This window comes from Chelonoidis abingdonii, chromosome 11, assembly GCF_003597395.2.
Source record: "Chelonoidis abingdonii isolate Lonesome George chromosome 11, CheloAbing_2.0, whole genome shotgun sequence".
NCBI classification, from domain to species: Eukaryota; Metazoa; Chordata; order Testudines; family Testudinidae; genus Chelonoidis; species Chelonoidis abingdonii.
The window spans coordinates 26,267,973-26,274,470 of NC_133779.1; the positions used below are offsets into that span (position 1 = coordinate 26,267,973).

At 42.6% G+C, this 6,498-nt stretch overlaps 1 protein-coding gene and 1 long non-coding RNA gene across 2 annotated transcripts in view; both read right to left on the reverse strand.

Moving 5' to 3' along the window:
* LOC116823303 (uncharacterized) overlaps nucleotides 1–6,498 on the reverse strand; it is a 703,657-nt gene that overhangs the window by 510,451 nt on the left and 186,708 nt on the right. The gene's annotated exons all lie outside the window — the stretch shown is intronic.
* The window catches only part of LOC142047443 (uncharacterized), a 203,076-nt gene that overhangs the window by 49,814 nt on the left and 146,764 nt on the right, over nucleotides 1–6,498 (reverse strand). The gene's annotated exons all lie outside the window — the stretch shown is intronic.

The following is a 6,498-nucleotide window of genomic DNA, read 5'->3' on the forward strand; positions in this document are numbered from 1 at the left end:
GAGAAAAGAAAAGGGTCCAGCCAACTCTCCCGTTACCAGCTGGGAACCAATGATCCCTCAAACATGGGGAGGCCTCCAGCTTTGATGTGTATTTTCTGGTGGGCAACCACATCTGAGATTCAGATGTCTCTAGAGTGTGCGCAGTCCTTTAAATTCTGTCTTAATTAAATTTATAATCTTGTGAGGAAGGATTTGTTAGATGAGTGATGCATTCAAATTGTGTGAATTGCAGTGAAGACAGGAGAGAATCTAACTCTTTTTTTTTTTTCCTTTCATACAGATCATAAGCCACAAGGTAGGTGTAAAAGTGTTGACCTGTCAGGCAGGTGGAGTGGCTTAAGATGGAGCACTAAAGTGTGTATAAGAAGAGATAACTGAGCTGCCAAAATACATGGCTTAATTTTTCTTGGGAACTGTTTCTTTTAACCCTTTTACATGTATTGGGCAAAGAGGATGTTTCAGACAAAAATCTTTGGATTTTAGCGTCTTGGAGGAAACTTTTCTCTGTGGAGCAAAAGAATATGGGGTTCCCGATATCCTACATTATATGTGGGCCACTAAGAATAAGCTTGTGTCCTAAGCATACGTGGTATAGATATAAAGCCTACTGGCTGTTGTCATGCAATTGATCTTTGACCCTTAGTAGCTGTGATGAATAAATTGAAATAACTTGAAAGTTATTTCTAGTGCCTGGAAGTTGAAGCTAGAAAAATTCAGAATGGAAATAAGGTTTCTTTTTAACAGTGAGGGTAATTAACCATTGGAAAAATTACCAACTGTTGTGGTAGATTCTCAATCAATTTTTTGAAATCAAGATTTCTAAATCTTTCTAAAGGATCTGCACTAGGTCAAGTGGGAATTAATTCAGGGCAGTCCTATGCCTTGTGTTATACAGAAGGTCAGCCTAGATCAGTAGTTTTCAACTTTTTTCATTTGCGCACACTTAGAAAATTTCGACTGGAGATGCAGGACCCCTTTGGAAATCCTAGGTATAATCTGTGGACCCCCACGGGTCTGCGGATCACAGGTTGAAAACTCCCTAGATGATCATAATTGTCCCTTCTGGCCATAGAAATCTGTGACTCTCCTCATTTTTGGTCTATAGGGTAGGAGGAGATAGTCTCTGAGTGTCAGACTCAAAGGGTCCTCCAGCGAAACTGAAGACAGCGTTCTTTCAGCATCAGTAAAATGCATTTAGAAGACAGCTCTGGTGAGTATTTCTTTGCTGGCTTGTAACATTCATGCAGGGGCCTGGACTAGATGACCTCTGGAGGTCCCTTCCAGTCCTACAAGTCTGATTCTATTCATGGTTCCTGCAGATACAGGGAGAGACAGCTGAGATCTTTGAAAGTATTAAAGTATCTTAAACTTGGTTAAAGGAGGGGGTGGCCTCTAGGGAAGTAACTTTCCCCTCTAGGCATTAAGTTTGGTGGATTTATGCATGTGTGTATTAGAACAGCGGTTCACTGCACCTGATTTTGGGTCCCAGAATGAAAGAATTCGTGGTCTTCTTGCAGTTCAAAACTGCACAAACTTTAGAGGCAATAAAGGATGATGTGGGTCAATATCACAGCAGAAAAAAAATACCTAGGTTTTTCAAGGTGGGTGGTGAGACTGATTGGGTAATATGTAGTTGCTGGGTGGGTGACTGGGTGTACTGAGACAAACACTTCTAGGCAGCATATTGGGTGGAGATACACAACACCACGCCCCAACCTTTGTGAGCCAGGAAGGCTGGAGTGGGGGCGTAACTCAGCTGAGCGTGGTTCATTTTATTTATTTAGCATATACAATCTGACTAAGCCGCAGCATTCTTATCAGTAATGTTCAGGGCATGGAGGCCTCCAGGAAGCTATCATTTTGCAGTCCTCCACCATGTTTGTGGGTTCCCACATTGACCTAGTGGACTGTGTCCACCAGCTGCAGCATATCTGCCGTCTGGAGAAATGGATGATCCAACTAGCAGATCAGATTTGTTGTGTGGGGTACAAACTGGTTGCAAAACTATAGTCATGTCTGGTGCAGACAGGGCCTAAATCAGTTTCGTGGGGATCATCCCAGTAAAGTGACGGTTCTTATTAAGGCCCTATCCATGCCACAATTCATAATCCACTTTATTTGCAGTGGCTGGCTCCAAAATGTGTTTGGCTACAAACGCAACATGGTTAATATTCTGTTAGTGCTAGGGCTGTCAAACGATTAAACAGTAATAGAATACCATTTATTTAAATATTTGTGGATGTTTTCTACTTTTTCAAATATATTGATTTCAATTACAACACAGGATACAAAGTGTACAGTGCTCACTTATATTTATTTTTTATTACAAACATTTGTACTGTAAAAAATAGTGTTTTTCAATTCATGTAATATAAATAATAAAGTGCAATCTCTTTGTCATGGAAGTTGAACTTACAAATGTTGAATTATGTACAAAAAAATTGCATCCTGAAACAAAACATTGTAAACCTTTAGAGCCTACAAGTACAGTAAGTCTGTCTTCTTGTTCAGCCAATTGCTAAGATAAACCAGTTTGTTTACATTTGCAGGAGATAATGCTGCCCACTTCTTGTTTACAGTGTCACCTGGAAGTGAGAACAGGCATTCACTTGGCACTTTTGTAGCCGGTGTTGCAAGGTACTTATGTGCCAGATGCGCTAAAGCAGGGGTAGGAAACCTATGGCACATGTGCCAAAGGCGGCACGCAATATGATTTTCAGTGGCACTCACATTGCCTGGGTCTTGGCCACTGGTCCAGGGGGCTTTGCATTTTAATTTAATTTTAAATGAAGCTGGTTAAACATTTTAAAAACCTTATTTACTCTATATACAACAATTGTTTAGTTATATATTATAGACTTATAGAAAGAGACCTTGTAAAAACATTAAAATGTATTACTGGCATGCGAAACCTTAAATTAGAGTGAATAAATGAAGTTTTGGCACCCCACCTCTGAAAGGTTGCTGACCCCTGTGCTAAAGATTCATATGTCCCTTCATGCTTTAACAACCATGCCAGAGGACGGGTGTCCATGCTGATGACAAGTTCTGCTCAATAACGATCCAAAGCAGCGTGGCCCAACGCATGTCTACTTTCATAATCTAGGTCAGATGCCACCAGCAGAAGGCTGAATTTCTTTTTTGGTGGTTTGGGTTCTGTAGTTTACACATTGGAGTATTGGTCTTTTAAGACTTTCGAAAGCATGCTCCACACCTCATCCCTCTCAGATTCTTACATCTTGGATCGAGTGCTGTAGCTGTCTTGAGAAATCTCACATTTGTACCTTCTTTGCGTTTTGTCAAATCTGCCATTAAAAAATGTCCTTAAAATGAACAACATGTGCTGGGTCATCATCCGACGCTGCTAGAACATGAAACATATGGCAAACTGTGGGTAAAAGCGAGAAGGAGACCTACAGTTCTCCCCCAAGGAATTCAGTCTCAAATTATTTAACGCATTATTTTTTTAACAAGTGTCGTCAGCATGGAAGCATGACCTCTGGAATGGTGGCTGAAGCATGAAGGGTCATATGAATGTTTAGCATATCTGGCATGTAAATACCTTGCGATGCTAGCTGCAAATGTGCCATACGAACTCCTGTTCTGACTTTCAAATGACATTGTAAATGAGAAGCAGGCAGCAGTATCTCCCATAAATGTAAACAAACTTGTTTCTCTTAGCGATTGGCTGAACAAGAAGTAGGGCTCAGTGGACTTGTGGGCTCTAAAGTTTTACATTGTTTTGTTTTTGAGTGCAGTTATGTAACACATCTACATTTGTAAGTTGCACTTTCCCAATAAAGAAATTGTACTACACTACCTGTATGAGGTGAATTGAGAAATACTATATCATTTTTACAGTGCAAAGATTTGTAATAAAAACAATAGAGTGAGCACTGTACCTTTTGTATTCTTTGTTGTAATTGAAATCAATATATATGAAAAAGTAGAAAACATGCAAAAATATTTTATACTTCAGTTGGTATACTATTGTGTAACAGTGCAATGATTAAAACTGCGATTAATTGTGATTTTTAGTTAATCACAATTAACTCATGCAATTAATATACAGCCCTAATTAGTACCATGGTCATGTAAGGGAGCTGCCCTCTTCAGAGGCCTAGCCTGGCATATGGCGCTGGTTTGATGTATTTGGGACTTCCCCCCAGTAATTCATGGGTACACAGGCTTGGTGCTCTGAAACCATTGGATGAAGTTCAGGGCTTGTCTACACTACCCCTTAAGTTGATATAATTTATGTTGGTCATAGATGTGAAAAAGCCACCCCTCTGAGCAACGCACCACCTGAGCTGTCCACACCAGCCCTAAGTCAGTGGGGGACACTCTCTTGCTTTCATAGCTTCCGCCTCTTGCTGAGGTGGAGTAATTATGCTGATGGGCGAGCGCTCTCTGGTCAGCATAGTGCGTTTTCACTAGACTCAGTAGAGCAGCGTAGTAGTGTAGAGTAGCCCTCGGACAGACCCTCTTGTAGTGTGACTTCCCCTCGGGGGGCACATTCACTGGGACAAGCCTCCTGGGCTTCAGCTCCTCCTGGGTCTGACCTGTGAGCATTCAGCATCCCTGTTTCACACGGTAAGCTCTCTGCAGTGAGTCCACCTGAATAGAACACCTGGGGAAACCTTGCATGCCCCCCCGACAGTGTAAAACAGAAGAGTTTATTAGTCGTCTGAAACAAATCCTAGAGCAGAATCTTGTTAGCTGGTTGCACCTGCTCCCACAATGGCTCCCATACATTTGGTCTTCGGGGAATATTTTCGGTTCCAGGCTGTGGCCACTTTAAATTTGGATTCTTCCAGATTGGCATCCATATCACCTGTAGGGTTACATTCTGTAAAATGGTTCACTCATCATACACCCAGCGTCCCAACGGGGATTTTACACCCAATGTAACATGTACATAACAATCACACCTTTGGGGATTATCTTCCATGGAAGTACCATTGTGGTTACATATGGTAACATCACACCCTAAATGTGGGGCCCTATTTTCCCCAGAGGGTTCATTTGCTCCAGGAGACCAGAGGGTTATATTATTTGGACCCTCTGTAACAAACCACATAGCTGAGTAACTGTGTTTCCCACTAGCATTGATCATGGCAGCACCCAGGGAGTACCATGCAATATTTCCTGATAAATTTGATATTGTCCACTGGGTTGGGATTCCCCCATCTAATCCATAAACCATGTATCGACACTGCCAAATTCCTGTTGGAGTATTAATGGCACATCTTTCAATGGGGAGATTCTCATAGTCTTCATTAGCTTTATTACCACAGGTTGCACGTGTAACTGTCCATGTGTTTCCTCCTTTTGAGGCTTCACATCGCGGGATCTGAATAGAATTTGTAAATGTGACAACTGTGATTAGCAATAGTAGTTGTTCCATCCAGAACCAGGGAATTTTCATTCTTTTTGAATTAACCTGTAACACACACGCAGAACTTACACGTCCCCTTTTCCAATCCCCTGTTTATACCTTTTTATTTTCGTGCAGTGAACCCACTCCCGTTCTCCATTCTCTATACCCAATAATAGCAGACTGGGCCCTAGTTGGTCAAGGACAAGATAGGGGCCCTTCCATTTAGGAACTGGGAATGGATGGTGTTGACCTGGAATTTTGTACATCACAAGGTCTTCCACCATGGGTAAATTACGCTTCCCCGGGCAGGTCATACCATGCTTTGACTTTTGCTGCTCCTCGCTCGTCTCGGCAGGCCACTGCCTGCTGTGTACCTGTTTTGCATGGTCAATTAGAGTTAAAATCCATTCTTGTGTTAAGCTGTGTTTAGTGACTTCCCCATGTACTGGGGTAAGTAGCTTTTCCCACCGTTCCATGGGCCTTCCCATGAGAGCCTCGTATGGAGAGAAAATCCTGGGCTCTTTGATTCTCGGGCCCTTATTCGCATTAAGACAAAGGGCAGTAACTGTGACCAGTTTTTTCCTCCCATTTCCGCTCCCTTTCTTAGCTCACTTTTAATGGTGCTATTCATGCGTGCCACCTGCTCCGCAGCCTGTGGAACAATTGTGTGATTCCAGTGAGGGCTGATAGCTCCCCTAACAGATCTGACCGGAAAGCAGCTCCTTGGTCTGAGTCAATCACCTTTGGGACTCCCCAGCAAGTGAATACCTCATTTACCAGTATTGCAGTAGTTACCTGGGCAGTTTGATACTTTGTGGGGAAAGCTTCCACTCACCTGCTGAAAGCATCCACTACCACCAACGTGAACCGTTTTTTCCTGTGATCTGGTGGTAGGGGTCCTGTGTAATCAATTTGTATCCTTTCCCAAGGTCCCCTTGGGGCTTGTCTCATTAATTCTCCCCTTAGCACCTTGTGAGGTGGGTTGTGCCTGGCACAATCCAAACAAGGTTCCAGATGTGATTTTAAATCAGCTGTCATTCCTGGCCACCAGCACAACCTTTTTAAAGTTCCCAGTGCCGCCTCAAACCCGGGGTGTCCCCTTGCCAAGCTTCCATGCA